At 48.2% G+C, this 18,111-nt stretch overlaps 1 protein-coding gene and 1 non-coding gene across 2 annotated transcripts in view; both read left to right on the top strand.

Annotated features, from left to right (window-relative positions):
- Positions 1-2,035: 2,035 nt before the first annotated feature.
- Positions 2,036-18,111, top strand: part of P2RY6 (pyrimidinergic receptor P2Y6) — a 100,571-nt gene continuing 84,495 nt past the window's right edge. The window contains exon 1 of the mRNA XM_030557340.1: positions 2,036-2,105. The gene's annotated coding sequence lies outside the window, so the exon portion shown is untranslated. The remainder of the gene's footprint in view (positions 2,106-18,111) is intronic.
- Positions 3,271-3,374, top strand: LOC115644673. The gene has a single exon (XR_003998588.1). It is a non-coding gene; the product is annotated as a U6 spliceosomal RNA (small nuclear RNA).

Raw genomic sequence — 18,111 nt, 5'->3', positions numbered from 1 at the left:
ATGCTGCCCATGTCACCTGTACATATGGCTGCTAACAGTCACAGATATCAAGGCCCAGAAGAGACTATTGTGGTCATCTAATCTATTCTTCTGCATAGCACTTCACCCAGTTATTGCAGCCAGGCATAGCATTTCACCCAGTTATTGCAGCCCGGTAATGCATCTCTTCCCAGCTGTGATTCATTCGCATGATCCTTGGTTGACTATGTTGTCTCACGCTAGCCTGTTTACCTCCCGTCGCCGCTTGCACGTATGTGTGTGTCCCCCTCCAGGCATTGCACAACTGAGTCACAAAGGACAGCTCCCAGTCTGTCAGCCTCCCGGCAATTACAATCTGTGCCCAGGCTTGCCAAAGGCTGAGTGTCCACTCATCTTGGAAAATAAATAGTGGGTACATAGTCTGTATATCCTCCAGCCCCGTGTGAGAGAGATGAGCTGCACGGAAGCCTCTTGGGGGATGGAAGCCAGGCTCTCAGGAAGAACATCCCGACAGATGGAGGTATCGAATAGTTTCCCAAGGGAACTGGTTAGAAACACCATCCCTGGGGATGTGTAAAACCCAACTCTAGGGACCAGCCAGCAGGAAAGATTGCTCTTTCCCATTGCTCTCATCCTATGATTTAATTGTGCATTTACTGCCTTGTGCCTTTATTAATTATTGTGCCTTAGGGGGCATTCAGTTATTGCAGATTTAACGGTGCATTTGATAAAACACAAACATTGAATAAATCTGTAATGAAGTGGTCGCTCCCCTCCTCTCCCTTTCCCCTGGTAAAATCCAGCTGTTTTCCAAATGAACTGCTTCTTCCCACCCCTTCCTGGTACAATGCAGTTGGTTTATAGAAGCGCTGCTCCCTGTCACCAATTACCAGTAAACTCCAGCTGTTTCATAGATGCATCACCCTCCCCCCCCTTACTGGTAAAATCCAGATGTTTTCCAGATGGATTGTCACACCGACCCCCTGCACCCCCCAACCCAGCTGCGTTGCAGGTGCATTGTCACACCTACTCCCTTGCACCTCCCAACCCAGCTGCTTTGCAGGTGCATTGTCACAACTACCCCCTGCACCTCCCAACTCAGCTGCTTTTCAGGTGCATCATCACAACTACCCCCTGCACCCCACCATCCGCAGCTGCTCTGCAAGTGCATTGTCACAACTACCCCCCAAAATCCAGCTGCGTTGCAGGTGCATTGTCACAACTACCGCCTGCACCGTCTCCCCAGCTGCTTTGCAGGTGCATTTTCACACCTACCCCCTGCACCCCCCCCAACCCAGCTGCTTTGCAGGTGCATTGTCACACCTACCCCCTGCACCTCCCAACCCAGCTGCTTTGCAGGTTCATTGTCACAACTACCCCCTGCACCCCACCATCCGCAGCTGCTCTGCAGGTGCATTGTCACAACTACCCCCCAAAATCCAGCTGCATTGCAGGTGCATTGTCACAACTACCGCCTGCACCCTCTCTCCAGCTGCTTTGCAGGTGCATTTTCACACCTACCCCCTGCACTTCCCAACCCAGCTGCTTTGCAGGTGCATTGTCACACCTACCCCGCTGCAGCCCCCAACCCAGCTGCTCTGCAGGTGCATTGTCACACCTACCCCCTGCTCCCTCCCCCCCGCTGCTTTGCAGGTACATTGTCACAACTACCACCCCCCAAACCCCCGCTGCGTTGCAGGTGCATTGTCACAACTACCCCCTGCACTTCCCAACCCAGCTGCGTTGCAGGTGCATTCTCACAACTACCCCCCAAACCCCAGCTGCGTTGCAGGTGCACCGCCACTTCCTCTCCTTTGCGGCTCCCCTCCTAGACCCGCTGCCACGAGAGCGAGCCCCGCGCTCCCCGCCCAGGTGGGTGCGGGTGTGCGAGGGAAGGAGCCGCCTGGCAGCGCCCCAAGGGGGTGGGGTCGGGGCAGCGGGGCCGGGGCAGGCGAGCGGAGGAGGCGGCTGCCGCTGAGAGCCGGGCAGGCGCCGCGCGGAGCGGCCGGGCAGAGCGATCTCCGCGCCAGTGCGGGGTCCCCGGCCCTTCCCAGCCCCTCGCCCCAGCGCCTGCCCAGGCTCCCGCTCCGCAGGCGGGGCCCCCGAGCCAGAGCACGGAGCAGCCGGTGAGTGCCCCAGCCCCTCCTTCCTCCGCTCCCCGGGGAGCTGGGCTTTCCGGGGGACCTGCTGGGGTGGGAGGGTTCACGCGCGGGCGGGCAGGCTCCAGCGTGGGGTTTTGGGCTGCTCCAGGCGATCGCAGCATTAAATCACCAGCCTCACTCGCATCCCGCAAAGATTGGTGCGTGGGGTTTAACTTTAAGCAGCTGAGTCGTGCCACTCGCGTGCTCAATGTTATTGCACGCTTGGGCAACTGTCTTTGTGTTCTGGGTTTGCACCGTTGCATATGCTTAGAAGACAGCACCTGGCACAGAGGGGTCCTGGTGGATACCTGGCCTAGGTGTTATGGTCATACAAATAACACAAAGTAATAACCACATAAGCTTTTGCAGGCTCGGGGCTACTGTTAATACAATTTGCCTCTGTCTTGAACTTGAAGGAGTTGGTGGCAGTAGGAGTGTTTTGTGTTGATCTGTGTTACTCGTATTCAAATAGAATGAGAAAAATGAACAATTTCTAAGTCCTGTTTTATTCAGCTAACCTTCATTTGTGGGTCATACGCATCAGTGTGTTACCGGGTTTCCCTGCTTTTTCTCTTATGCAATTGGCTGGGTTTCCTTTCCTCCTTGCCCATCCAGTGGAGGAGCTTTTCTGAGGGTAGCTATTTAGTGTTGCTGTTTATAAGAGCATAGGGCTGGAAGGGACCTCCTGGGTCACAAGTCCAGTGCTGACCCTCGCAGGCAGCCCCGTCATGTAATCTCGCTCATAAGTTGATCAAACTCCATCTTAAAATCAGTTTGGTTGTTTGCCCCACTGCTCCTAGTGGGAGCCTGTTGCAGGTACTCGTTCCTCGGGCGGTTAGAATTTCTTATCTAATTTCTCATCTAAATATGCTCATGGCCAGGTTCAGACCCATTGTTTCTTGTGCCAACGTATTCCTTTAGCTAAAGTAGCTCTCCTCCCTCCCTTGTGTTTTACCCCCCTGACTGGCCCATTCAATGAATGGGAACAAATATTTACAAGAATCTACCTGTCTTCAGGATCCTGATCAGCTTCGTACCGTAAGATCACATACACGAGCGTTTGTTAACAATGCTTGCCTCTTACGTAGCACTTTTCAAAGTGCTTTTAAAATATTAATTGTCTGTTTATTTTCAATATCTGCACTTAAGATTGCTTGCTTCGGCAGCACATATACTAAAATTGGAAGAATACAGAGATTAGCATGGCCCCTGTGCAAGGATGACATGCAAATTCGTGAAGCTTTCCATATTTTCAGGGGGGGATATCTCTGTGGTTTGAGTATTGGCCTGCTAAAGCCAGGGTTGTGAGTTCAGTCCCTGAGGGGGCCAGTTAGGGATTGGAGGGGGAAACTGTCAGGGACAGTACTTGGTCCTTCTAGTGAAGGCAGGGGACTGGACTCCATGACCTTTTAAGGTCTCTTCCAGTTCTATGAAATAGGTATATCTCCATATGTTGCTGTTGTTATTATTATGAGATGTTGCTGGAATCCATCTATTAAGTTGGAAGCATTTTCCTATCAGACTATTTTTACTGACAGTCCTTTTGAAATGGATTTTACTGATGGGCTCTTTCTGTGATTTAACTCTCTCGCTTTCTCAAACCGATCGTGAATTTGTTGACGCCCTTTGTGTGTGTGAAGGGCTGGTCAGATTTTGGCAGGCACTCAAGTTGTTTGGATCAGTGTTACATTGCTATCAGGATGGGGGCTTCTCTGCTACAAGCAATTCACTGCTGGGGACCTGTCCAGAAAAGTTAGGTTGGCCTGACAAGCATCTGTGTCCTTAGGGAAAGATCGGACTAGTCAGTGTCTTGTAACTGCTGGAAAACATGAAGTTATTGCCCTTAATTTCATTATTGCAAATGCGGATAAAATGTAATGGTTGCAGTTCTAGCTGCAGAGCTAAGAGCCCTGCAAATCCGCGGACCATGTTTGCGGATCACGGATTGGATGCAGATACAAATTTTGAATTTGCTCAGGGCTCTATGCAGAGCTCAGATTGAGTAACTGGCCTGTGCATTGTGACCTCTGTTGGGATAGGGGTGAGGGGAATCCCGCTCTGTACTCACAGGTATCTTAGCTGCAGTAGTCCACAGTGTCTTCTGCATAGCCCTTCCCTGATGTAGGCAGGACTGAACAGCGCAGGGGTTCTCAGACTTTTGTACTGGTGGCCCCTTTCACACAGCAAGCCTCTGAGTGCGACCCCCCCCTTATACATTAGAAACACTTTTTAATATATGTAATGCTGGAGGCAAATCAGGGTTTGGGGTGGAGGCTGGCAGCTTGCGACCCCCCATGTAATAACCTGGTAGCCTCCTGAGGGGTCCCAACCCCCAGTTTGAGAACCCCTGGAATAGCATGAGGCAGGTGGGAGCAGCTGAGTGCTGAGCTCCTTTGAAAATCTGCCCAGCACTCATGGATCCATCTGCTTTCCTCCTGCATGCTGGAGAGAGGTGTGGAGCGGCGTGTAGGGGGTTTGGAGCCAAGGCACAACGTTCCAGCACCCCTGGAACAAGGGGGCTGGCCTATTCCATGAAACTGGGCTCAGCGCCTGTTCGGTCCAGGTGCTCCCTGTTTGCGCCAATTAAGCGGGCAGGGCAGAACCTGGGTGGCTATAAGGAAACTATGAGAAGACCTAGAGTGTTAGTGATGGCTCAGGCAGGGAGCTGCGCTGCGCTGCTACGCTACAGAGACTGGGGGAATGCAGGAGAGGAGCAAGAGGGGTTTGCTGGCTCCTGTCCCCAATCCAGAGATCCAGGGCTGGAGAGGGCTGAAGGCAGCAGCAGCCGCACCAGAAGCAGAGGGAGATGCCAGCTGGCTCTGAGCTAGAGAGCTGTAGCCAAGGGCCTGAGAGGACTGGAGGGATGGAGAGTGGATGAGGAGTGGGGAGTTACCTGCTGCTGTCTCCTTGCTGGAGAGCTGGACCCTCAGGAACAAGGGAGGATGCTCCCAGCAGAGAGGCGGTAGCTGTCCCCTTGGGAAGGGTAGGATTACGTCCTAGAGCAGAGGCGTTGGAGCAGGACGGGCCAGGGGGCCATGGCCCCACCACTTTTTAACCAGATGTAAGGGCAAGAGAGTGAGGGGGCAGAGAGGAGTGAGTGGTGGGCGGAGTCTTGGGGGGAAGGAGTCACAGTTTTGGGCGCCTGTGGCGCCCCCATGTTTAGGGTGCTTCTGCCGCTCCTGCTAGAAGGAGGACTGATAACAAATCCAGGTACGGCGGAAGATGCCAGGAGGAGAGACTGAAGCCATGATTTCAGAGACTACTTGCAGTGGGGTGATATGGCCCATGCAGTGGGACAGCGGCACTGTTTGGTTAACAGTCGTGTTGATGGACTTGAGAACTTGCTTCCATGCAATTACTGGTGCCTCAAACGGGAAACTGAGGTGAGGGGCAATTTGTAGGGTCGCTGTGAGGAGGTGCCAGGGAGGAGGGCAACGTGTTTAGAAGACTGCTATGCACATGGTCTTTAGGAACATACTGGGTCAGGGTGCTCCATGGCCGCAGTATATGCTGGGGTGGGGACCATATTTGCCCCTCTGAGTGTAAACCATGATGGGATTGTACTTCAAGTGACTGCATTTCCCAGGGAATGCATCACAAAAATAAGTCATCTGGTCCAGTCCCCTGCCTGTGGCAGGACTAAGTATTATCTAGGGGTTAGATAATAGGGGTTTGTCTAACCTGTTCTTAAAAACCTCCCACAACAGAGATTCCACAACCTCCCTAGATAATTTGTTACATTGCTTAGATACCTTTACAGTTAGGGATTGAATGATAAAACACTGTGCATTGGCCAACTGTTGTTTCTTGTTAATTGATAAAGGCAGAGGGAAGCTAAGGGCCGGATCCTGTGCCCCTTAGACAGACAGAAGCTTTGAGTTGTATCTAAGCAAGAAATACAGAATTGGGTGCTGGTACTGTAAGAAACCAGCTATAATTATGTAAAGAGATGTATGGAAAGAATTAGCTGCTACAGTTGTTAGCCACCTAGGGTGAGTCTGCAAGCTAGACAACAGTGATGTTCGTAGAAGTCAGTAAGATCCAGATGGTGATTGTCAATTTTATAATTTTTTTCTGCTGTTTAGACCCATATTTAGAAATATTAATGCAATAATACCTAGCTCTTCTATGGCACTTCACACAGGAGCTCAGTATCATTATTTCCATTATACAAATGGGGAAACTGAGGCACGGGAAGAAGTGACTTGTCCTAGGTCAGCCTGCAGGCTGGTGGCAGAGGCAGAAATGGAACCTAGGGCTCTTCTGTCCTAGTCCAGTGCCCTGTTTGCTAGACAGTTTATGAATGGAATCTAGTCAGTGCTCTTTGCTTATGGGAAGGTCCTGTTTCAAAATGAACACTGCTGGTTTTCCAGGGCCTGGCATTGTGGAGTGCCAAGGGGTAGATCAACCTGAAAACCAAACCGCTGACAGAGGTCCTGATCCTGCAAGCTCATGTGCCTGGGCAGACGCTGGCATTCCTGCAGAGCCCCACTGAAGTCAGTGACTCTGTGCAAGAGCAAAAGTCGGCCATGCACAGGAGCTTGCAGGCTCCAGTAAACTTGTCTTGGGTCTTTCCTGTTCAGTGGATGTAGGGCAGTGGGGCTGCTTCACCAGGATGACTTGAATCCTGCTCCCTTTAAGATAAATTCTGTACAGCGCTGAGCACGATTGGCCCCTGACCTGGTTGATGATGGGCCCGTGGGTGCTCCAGTGATACATGCAAATCCCAACCTGACCAGTGATTGTGGGCACACAAGCTTTTACACTGTCTATTGACTTTAAAAATCCAGCAATCCTGCAGCTAGACAGTAGCTTAGGGCCTAATCCTGCAAAGTCCAGAGCACTTTCTGTTGCATTATTGAAGTCAATGGGTGTTTGCCATTGGCTTCCATGAGCTCAGGATTGGGCCTGAAAGTTAACAAGAGTTGTCGCTGCTCAGCATCTTGCAGGATCAAGCCCTGAGATACCTAGACAAGTGAATGCATAAGCCAGGTAAAGTCATAGAGTCCTGTCATTTTCCTCCTTGTTTCTTTGCGCTGGGGAAGCCGGGGGGTGACAGACCTTCTCTTCTTCCACTCCCCTCACCCCACACAAACAGCACCATTCTCCGTCAGTCCCAAGTCTTTTGGAGAACTGCCCTGCTGCATGGGGCCTGTTGGGAGTGGTCAGGGCCAAGCTGGGAGATGGTCTCTCTCTGGATCAGACCTTCTGTTAGCGTTGTTAAAACAGATGTTAAGTTCATGAGAACCTGTCTAGTGTTTAGACTTTATAAAATGCTTGTAAATTGCTCCATGTATTAATGTCATAACAGCTGTACCTGGCATTGTAAGGTTGTATTGAGTGTTTGCGTTGTAAACCTCTGTAACTGTGTAACTCAAACAGGAAAGAAGCATTAATGAATGTAAAATGCTGGCTTGCTACAGATGGTGTGAGGTCCTGCCCACCAAGAAGGCCCACTGAAACTCAACAAGCTGTGGTGAAACAAAGGACAAAAGATTTTGTTAATTACTCTCCCCATGAAGAGGAAATGTGCACGAGGACTCGTCCCATCGGCTTGAACTCTGGGGAAGGGAATAAAAATCCCTGACAAGAAAAAACTATCTCTGTGCTGCTTGGATTTTGAGAGAGCAAGATTTCTAAGCATAAGCAATAGCTCCCCAGCTGCTTAGCCTGGGTTAGCCCTAGGGGACATATAGCTACCTTTTGGAACCCATTACTGAACTCATTTGCGTGTGTCTGTTTACCTGCTTTAACCTTATAAATAACTCATTTCTTTTTCTTAGTTAATCTTTAGTTAGCTTATAATTGGATTGGCTACAAGTCTTGTCTTTGGTGTAGGATCTAAGGTGTAAGTGACCAGAGGTAAAGTGACTGGAAGTAACCTGAATATTATTGTGATTTTTGGTGTAAGGGACCAGGTATCACAAAGGCAAGCTTACCTGGGTGGCAAGATGTACTGGTTTCAGAGTCGTAGCCGTGTGAGTCTGTATCAGCAAAAACAATGAGGGACACAATCATAGGGCCTGATCACCTCAGCCACACCATCGGGCTCGTTCACCTGCACATCTACCAATGTGATATATGACATGTGCCAGCAATGCCCCTCTGCCATGTATATTGGCCAAACCGGACAGTCTCTACGCAAAATAATAAATGGACACAAATCAGACATGAAGAATTGTAACATTCAGAAACCAGTAGGAGAACACTTCAGTCTCCCTGAACACTCAATAACAGACTTAAAAGTGGCAATTCTTCAACAAAAAACCTTCAATAACAGATTTCAGCGAGAAACTGCAGCACTGGAATTAATTTGCAAACTGGACACCATCAAATTAGGCCTGAATAAAGACTGGGAGTGGGTGGGTCACCACAAAAAGTAATTTTCCTTCTGCTGATACTCACAACCTCCTGTCAACTGTTGAGAATAGGCCACTTCCACCTTAATTGAATTGACCTTGTTAGCACTGACCCCCACCTTGGTAAGGCAACTCCCATCTTTTCATGTGCTGTAATTTCTACTATTTACTGTATTTTTCACTACATGCATCTGATGAAGTGGGTTTTAGCCCACCAAAGCTTATGCCCAAATACATTTGTTAGTCTCTAAGATGTACTGGAGTACCCAAGGGGACTGTCTGTGACTCCATGTTCAGGCTGTTGTAGTGTTTGAGGAGTTCACACTTGATACTTGGCTGGTGAAATCTAAGTTTAGAATTCACAGCTAGTTTGGGGTTTGTGCCCTGCGTCTTAACAGAAGCACTAGCATCACGGCAGAGTGTGAGCCACTTCCGGCAGCTTGACATTTCACAGAGATGCATTCTGACGGCAGAGTATCTACTTCATTGGTGAGCCCTTGACCTCTGTTCTCCCAGGAACTCACTACAATTTTACATGCATTATTTCCTGGAATTACTTACTGGGGAGGGGTGGAAATGGGATGGCTTGAGCCACAGACAACAAAGAATGGCTACAGGGAGAATACAAAAAAGGAAAAGGGGGATCCTCTTATTAACTTCCTATTGTCCAAGTGCAGGTTTATCTAATAACAATATCTAGCTCTTACGTAGCATGATGCATCGGTAGCTCTCAAAGCTCTTTAAAAAGAAGGTCATTATTGTTTTATCAATGGGGAAACTGAGGCATGGAGCAATAGACTCATAGAACCATAGGATTAGAAGAGACCACGAGGGTCATCTAGTCTAACCCCCTGCCAAGATTCAGAATTTGTTGTGTCTAAGCCAAGTAAATCAAGTAGCTGTCCAGCCTTTTGAAAACCTGCAATGAAGAAGCTTCAGCAAGTGATTTAACCAAGCTCACCCAGCAGGTCAGTAGCAGAGTCAGGAATAGAACCCAGATCTCTTGAGTGGTGCTTGAGTGCTCTGTCCACTGAGCAATACTATCTCCTGATGCAGTTGTTCGTCCAATACAGTCAAAACAAAGATACTAAACTTGATTCAGGAGCCCTTAGTGCTAGAGGAGATTTATAAATAGCGGTTGGCTATTGTCAACTAAGCCAGCAAGGAAATGTATCTTCTCCCACGTTCAAAGAACAATACAAACTTTAGAGGCTGTATCGTACTGGAAATGCCAAATTTAGGTGCATCAGAATCTGTTTTCCAGTAAAATCCTATTTGTACAGCTGGGTTGAGGGTGGAGGCTGAGGGAGGGCAATATAATTCTTAATTTTTTAAATCTAATACCAAGTCTAAGGTGGTGGATGAGTTCTAGAAAATAGTAATGTGCAAGACTGTGTGTAGTTCACCCCAGTGGGTCTGGCCCGAACACCTGGGTTACAATGCCGTCCAAATACAGTTAGATGCAGTTTGTTGTAAATTTCAATTAACCTGAGTATTGTAGGGTTTTGTCAACCTTCATTTAAAGGTGACCAGGAAAGGAAAATAAAATTGGGTTCTCATTTTCTGCTTCTTTTGATTATATAAGGAAGTCTTGACTTTATTAATAGAAGAAGCTTATTTTTCTGTCTAAGGTACTTTACGTTACCGAAGTGTTGGAGCACCTCACAATCTCTTAATGTGTTTATCCTGGCAACCCCATACAGATGGGGACTTGTGGCCCAGAGAGATTGTGACTTGCCTGAGTCACATAGGAAGCCTATGGTAGAGCAGGGAATTGAACTAAGGTCTTGCAGTCCCAGCCTAGTACGCTACCCGCTGGACCATCCTTCCTTTTCTGCTTGGTTTTTTTATATCATTTTATTTTCCTTATAAATATCAGGAATATTGAGTTTTATCTTCAATTTAAGCATTGGCCTGCTAAACCCAGGGTTGTGAGTTCAATCCTTGAGGGGGCCACTTAGGGATCTGGGGAAAAAATCTGTCTGGGGACTGGTCCTGCTTTGAGCAGGAGGTTGGACTAGATGACCTCCTGAGGTCCCTTCCAGCCCTAATATTCTATGATATCCACTGGAGGTCTCCTTGGTGACTAGCCCTCTGTGGAGAAAGAAGTGATTCAGGACTATTTAGAAAGCTAGACGAGCACAAGGCCATGGGGCCGGATGCACTGCTGAAGGAGTTGGCGGATGTGATTGTAGAGCCATTGGCCATTATCTTTGAAAACTCATGGCGATCAGGGGAGATCCCAGATGACTGGAAAATGGCTAATGTAGTTCCCATCTAGAAAGAAGGGAAGAAGGAGGAGCTGGGGAACTACAGGCCGGTCAGCCTCACCTCAGTCCCTGGAAAAATCATGGAGCAGGTCCTCAAGGAATCAATTTTGAAGCACTTAAGGGAGTGGAAAGTGATCAGGAACAGTCAGCATGGATTCACCAAGGGCAAGTCTTTCCTGACTAACCTAATTGCCTTCTCTGAGGAAATAACTGGGTCTGTGGATGAGGGGAAAGCAGTGGACATGTTATTCTTTGACTTTAACAAAGCTTTTGATATGATTGTGAAAGGTTGAATCACAGAAGCCCCCTTAGGAGCTGCCACCTGATGTGCCAAGACTACTTCTGCCTCTGCTTTCCTACCCCTTCAGCTTGGGACTCCAGTGCCCTGCCTGGTTTGAGCCAGACCTGCTAGCCTGCTGCAAACCCAGACCCAGGTCTGAACCACGTCCCCTAACAGCTGTAGGCTTAACTGAAAGCAGCTAACAGAAGTGTTTTTGTCTTTTGCACTCAGATGCCTGACTCCCAATGGGGTCTAAACCTAAATCCATTTTACTCTGTATAAAGCTTATACAGAGTAAACTCATAAATTGTTCACCCTCTATAAGATTGATAGAGAGATATGCACTTTGCTCCCACCTCAAGTATGAATACATACTCTGGGTTAATTAATAAGTAAAAAGTGATTTTATTAAATACAGAAAGTAGGATTGAAGTGGTTTCAAGTAGTAACAGACAGAACAAAGTGAATTACCAAGCAAAATAAAGTAGAACATGCAAGTCTAATACAGTAAGAAACTGAATACAGATGAAACATCTCTGAGGGTGAGATCTTAATATGTTTCTTTCACAGACTGGACACCTTCCTAGTCTGGGCACAGTCCTTTCCCCTGGTACAGCCCTTGTTCCAGCTCAGATGGTTGCTAGGGGATTCCTCATGATAGCTCTCCCCTTTGTTCTGTTCCACCCATTTATATATCTTTTGCATAAGGTGGAAATCCTTTGTCTCTCTGGGTTCCCACCCCTCCTCACTGGAAAAGCACCAGGTTAACGATGGATTCCTGTTCAGGTGACATGATCACATGTCACTGTAAGACCCCAAGCCTTCATTCCTCCCAGCCTGACTCACAGGGAAGGCTTGCCAGCAAACAGAGCCATCCACAGTCAATTGTCCTGTTTGATGGGAGCCATCAAGATTCCAAGCCACCATTAATTGCCCACACTTTGCATAACTGCAGTAGGCCCTCAGAGTTATATTTCATATTTCTAGTTTTAGATACAAGAGTGATACATTTATAGAAATAGGATGATCACACAGTAGATTACAAGAGACCTTTTTGCATGAAGCATATTCCAGTTACATTATATTCACTCATTAGCATATTTTTATAAAATCCTATATAGTGCAACAGTATTCTTGTCAGCAAGTTGAAGTATGGGCTAGATGGATGGACTATAAGGTGGATAGAAAGCTGGCTAGATCGTTGGGCTCAACGGATAGTGATCAATGGCTCCAAGTCTAGTTGGCAGCCAGTATCAAGTGGAGTGCCCCAACGGTCAGCCCTGGGGCCGGTTTTGTTCAATATCTTCACTAATAATCTGGAGGATGGCATGGACTGCACTCTCAGCAAGTTTGCAGATGACACTAAACTAGGAGGAGTGGTGGATATGCTGGAGGGTAGGGATAGGGTGACCAGACAGCAAATATGAAAAATTGGGACAGCAGATGGGGGGTAATAGGAGCCTATATAAGAAAAAGACCCCAAAATTGGGACTGTTCCTATAAAATCGGGACATCTGGTCACCCTAGGTAGGGATAGGATACAGAGGGACCTAGATAAATTAGATGATTGGGCCAAAAGAAATCTGACAAGGTTCAACAAGGACAAGTGCAGAGTCCTGCACTTAGGATGGAAGAATCCCATTCACTGTTACAGACTAGGGACCAACTGTATAGGAAGCAATTCTGCAGAAAAGGACCGAGGGGTTACAGTGGACAAGAAGCTGGATGTGAGTTAACAGTGTACCCTTGTTGCCAAGAAGGCTAATGGCATTTTGGGCTGTATAAGTAGGAGCATTGCCAGGAGATCGAGGGATGTGATCATTCCCCTCTATTCAACATTGATGAGGCCTCATCTGGAGTGCTGTGTCCAGTTTGGGGCCCCACACTACAAGAAGGGTGTGGAAAAATTGGGAAGAGTCCAGCGGAGGGCAGCAGAAATGATTAGGGAGCTGGAGCTCATGATTTATGAGGAGAGGCTGAGGGAATTTGGATTGTTTAGTCTGCAGAAGAGAAGAATGAGGGGGGATTTGATATCTGCTTTCAACTACTTGAAAGGGGGTTCCAAAGAGGATGGATCTAGACTGTTGTCAGTGGTACCTGATGACAGAACAAGGAGTAATGGTCTCAAGTTGCAGTGGGGGAGCTATAGGTTGGATATTAGGAAACACTATTTCAGTAGGAGGGTGGTGAAGCACTGGAATGGGTTACCAGGGAGAGGTGGTGGAATCTCCTTCCTTAGAGGTTTTTAAGGTCAAGCTTGGCAAAGCCCTAATTGGGATGATTTAGTTGGGGATTGGTCCTGCTTTGAGCAGGGGGTTGGACTAAATGACCTCCTAAGTCCCTTTGAACCCGGATATTCTGTGATTCTATGGATATGTCTACATTACGAGATTATACCAATTTTACAGAAACCAGTTTTTTAAAAACATTGTATAAAGTCAAGTGCACGTGGCCACACTAAGCACATTAATTCAGCAGTGCGCGTCCATGTACCAAGGCTGGTGTCGATTTCCTGAGCGTTGCACTGTGGGTAGCTATCCCATCGCTATCCCATAGTTCCCACAGTCTCCCCCGCCCTTGGAATTCTGGGTTGATATCCCAGTGCCTGATGGGGCAAAAAACATTGTCGCGGGTGGTTCTGGGTACATCCTCCCCCTCCCTCTGTGAAAGCAGCAGACAACCGTTTCGCATCTTTTTTCCTGGGTGAACTGTGCAAACAAGCATGGACCGTGCTGAGCTCAAGATAGCAATCATGGATGTTGTAAACACCTTGCGCATTATCGTGCAGTCTGTGCTGAACCAGGAACTGCAAAACCAGGTGAGGAGGAGGCGGCTCCGGCAGCGCGGCGACGAGAGTGATGAGGACGTGGACACAGAATTCTCTCAAACCGCGGGCCCCTGCGCTTTGGAGATCCTGCTGGTAATGGGGCAGGTTCTAGCCATTGAACGCCGATTTTGGGCCCAGGAAACAAGCACAGACTGGTGGGACTGCAAAGTTTTGCAGGTTTGGGACGATTCCCAGTGGCTGCGAAACTTTTGCATGCGTAAGGGCACTTTCATGGAACTTTGTGACTTGCTTTCCCCTGCCCTGAAACGCCATAATACCAAGATGAGAGCAGCCCTCACAGTTGAGAAGCGAGTGGCAATAGCCCTCTGGAAGCTTGCAATGCCAGACAGCTACCGGTCAGTCGGGAATCAATTTGGAGTGGGAAAATCTATTGTGGGGGCTGCTGTGATGCAAGTAGCCAAAGCAATCATTAAGCTGCTGCTACGTAAGGTAGTGACTCTGGGAAATGTGCAGGTCATAGTGGATGGCTTTGCTGCAATGAGATTCCCTAACTGTGGTGGGGCGATAGATGGAACTCATATCCCTATCTTGGCACCAGGGCACCCAGTACGTAAACCGCAAAGGGTATTTTTCAATGGTGCTGCAAGCACTGGTGGATCACAAGGGACGTTTCACCAACATCCACGTGGGATGGCCAGGAAGGCTTCATGACGCTCACATCTTCAGGAACACTAGTGTCATAAACAGATAGCTAAGGGTTAATGTCTCTTTCACCTGTAAAGGATTAACAAACAACACCTGACCAGAGGACCAATCAGGAGACAAGATACTTTCAACTCTGGGTGGAGGGAAGCTTGTGTGTGTGTTCTTTGTTCTTTGTCTGTGTTCTCTCTGGGATCTGAGTGACCGGATGTACTACAGGCTCTAATTTTCTATTCAAGTAGAAAGGCGGTTTAGTCTTTTTAATTGGTTTTCTTTATTTGCAAATGTGTATCTGGCTGGTAGAGTTTTAATGTGTATTTGACTGGAAGTATTTTAAATTGTATTTCTGCTGGAGGAGGCTTTTTCTCCAGTTTCTATAAGCTGAAAGACCCTGTAATATTCCATCTTGAATTTACAGTGATTTTCTTTATTCTCTTTTTTTTTATTAAACGTTTTTCTCTTTGAGACCTGATTAATTTTTTCCCCTTGTTAAGGCAAAGGAACTGAGTCTGTACTCACCGGGGAATTGGTGGGGAGAAGGGAGAAGGAGTAGCGAGGGAGGAAAGGTGAATTTCCTCTGTGTTTTAGATTCACGGAGCTTGAATCTGTCTATCTCTCCAGGATAACCCAGGGAGGAAAAAGCCTGGGAGGGCAGGGAGAAGGGGGAGGAGAAACCTGATTTCTCTGTGTTGTGATTCAAGTAGTTTGCAGCACGGTGATCTCCTGGTGTACCCAGGGCGGGAAAGATCTGGGAGGAAGAAAGGAGGGGAGAAGGAAAATGGTTTATTCCCCTTTGTTGTGAGACTCAAGAAATTTGTGTCTTGGGGTCCCCAGGGAAGGGTTTGGGGAGACCAGAGTTTATCAGGCACTCCAAGTCCTGATTGGTGGCAGCTTATCAGATCTAAGATGGTAATTAAGCTTAGAGAAGTTCATGCTGGTACTCCAATTTTTTGGACTCTAAGGTTCAGACTGGGGAAAGATACCATGACAACTAGTCTGTTTAAATGGCTGCAGCAAGGGAATTACTTCCCAGACCAGAAAATAACAGTTGGGGATGTTGAAATGCCTGTAGTTATCCTGGGGGACCCAGCCTACCCCTTGATGCCATGGCTCATGAAGCCATACACAGGCAGCCTGCGCAGTAGTCAGGAGCTGTTCAGCTACAGGCTGAGCAAGTGCAGAATGGTGGTAGAATGTGCATTTGGCCGTTTAAAGGCGCGCTGGCGCACATTACTGACTCGATCAGTCCTCAGCCAAACCAATGTCCCCATTGTTATTGCTGCTTGCTGTGTGCTCCACAATCTCTGTGAGAGTAAGGGGGAGACCTTTATGGCGGGGTGGGAGGCTGAGGCAAATCACCTGGCCGCTGATTATGCGCAGCCAGACACCAGGTCGATTAGAAGAGCACACCAGGAAGCTGTGTGCATCAGAGAAGCTTTGAAAATAAGTTTCATCACGGGCCAGGGTACGGTGTGACTGTTGTTTGTTTCCCCTTGACGAACCCCCCCCTTGATTGACTCATTCCCTGTAAACAACCCACCCTCCCCCTTCGATTACAGCTTGCTTAAGGAAATAAAGTCACTATCGTTTAAAAATCATGTATTCTTTTTTAATTCATTATAAAAAGAGGGAGAGAACTGACAAGGTATCCTGGGTGTGGTTTGGAAGGAGGATAGGAGGGAAGGAAAAGGCCACTAAAAAAATTTCAAAGTAATGACAGCCTTTTGGTTGGGCTGTCCGCAGGACTGGAGAGGGCGGGTGCACGGAGCCTCCCCCCACGCGTTCTTACACGTCTGGGTGAGGAGGATGTGGAACATGGTGAGGGGTGAGGGTGGTTACACAGGGGCTGCAGCGGCACTCTGTGACCCTGCTGCTGTTCCTGAAGCTCCACCAGATGCCGGAGCATGTCACTTTGATCGCGCAGCAGCCCCAGAGTTGCATCCTGCCACGGTGATCTTCCTGCCTACACCTCTGATCTTCCTGCCACCACCTCTCATCTCGAGCATCCCTTCTGTCCTCACGTTCACTGGCATCTTTCCTATAATTTGATACCACGTCCTTCCACTCTTTCAAATGAGCTCTTTTTCATTGCAGGTCTCTTCCATGATTTCCGAGAATATTTCTTCTGACGTCTTCTTTTTCCTCCGCCTTATCTGAGATAGCCTTCGGGATGGAGTAGGGAGGCTTGAAAAATTTGCAGCTGCATGAGGGAGGTAAAAAAGGGAGAGAAGTATTAAAAAAGATACATTTTACAGAACAATGGTTATACTCTTTCACGGTGAACAACACTATTCACCTTACATAGCACATGTGATTTCACTACAAGGTCACATTTTGCATCTTAATATTGAGTGCCTGCAGCTCTGGTGTTAGACATCTCACAGACGCTTTTCCGGGCAGCAGAATTCGGCTTGCATGCGGCCATGGTAAGCCATTGTCTTCTGCAGCCTTCATGTACACAGTGCCCTCCTTTACCAAGTAGCAAGCAAAGCCCGTTCAGTGCTGCTTCTTTCCTGTTAACATGCAGCAGCAGAAACCACCCCCCCACATCCAATTCTCTGGGATGATCGCTTCACCCCTCCTCCCACCGGGTGGCTGGTATCATGGAAAATCACTGCTAAACACCTCCACTCCCTCCCCCCTCCAACTGCGTGGCTGGTAGCAGGGAAGATCCCTGTTAGCCAAATGCGAAAAAGCTCAGCGCCAATCACCTGCCCCCCTTCCCCCTGCTTGGCTACCTGCAAGGAAGGATTTCTTTTAAGCAACAGGCAAACAGCCCAGTAGGAATGGCCATCTCTGTCCCCTTAATTAAATTCTGAAATTTCAACCAGCTTACCATGAACGATATCACTCTCCTGAGGATAACACAGTGAGATAAAGAACGGATGTTGCTTCAATGTCAGCAAACACCGGGACCATATGCAGCTAGGCTTTGTCATGCAGTGATACCAGATTACTTGCTACATGCATGGCGTGGTCAAGTGTCCTACCACGGAGGATGGAATAAGGCTGCCTGCCCAGAAACCTTCTGCAAAGGCGTTTGGAGTACCTCCAGGAGCGCTTCATGGAGATGTCCCTGGAGGATTTCCGCTCCATCCCCAGACATGTTAACAGACTTTTCCAATAACTGTACTGGCCGCGAATGCATCCCAAGTCCTCAGGGCAAATCAATCATTAAAAAACGCTTGCTTTTAAACCATGTTTTGTATTTACAAAGGTACACTCACCAGAGGTCCCTTCCATGATTTCATTATCTGGGCTAGTGGCTTGGGAGGGCTGGGAGGGTAATTCCGTCAGGGTGAGAAAAAGCTCCTGGCTGTTGGGGAGAACGGAGTACTGTGTGCTCTCTGCAAGCTTTTCCTCCTCTTCCTCCTCCTCCTCTTCCCCATCTGCAGAATCCTCAGGCATGGCTGAGATTACCACCCCCACCTCGGAATCCATGGGCAGGGGTGGAGTAGTGGTGGCGGACCCCCCTAAAATTGCATGCAGCTCAGCGTAGAAGCGGCATGTTTTCGGCCCTGCCCCGGACCTTCCGTTTGCTTCTTTGGTTTTCTGGGAGGCTTGTCTGAGCTCCTTAATTTTCACATGGCAC

Source organism: Gopherus evgoodei, chromosome 1, assembly GCF_007399415.2.
Source record: "Gopherus evgoodei ecotype Sinaloan lineage chromosome 1, rGopEvg1_v1.p, whole genome shotgun sequence".
NCBI classification, from domain to species: domain Eukaryota; kingdom Metazoa; phylum Chordata; order Testudines; family Testudinidae; genus Gopherus; species Gopherus evgoodei.
This window is presented reverse-complemented; position numbering and strand designations above follow the sequence as displayed.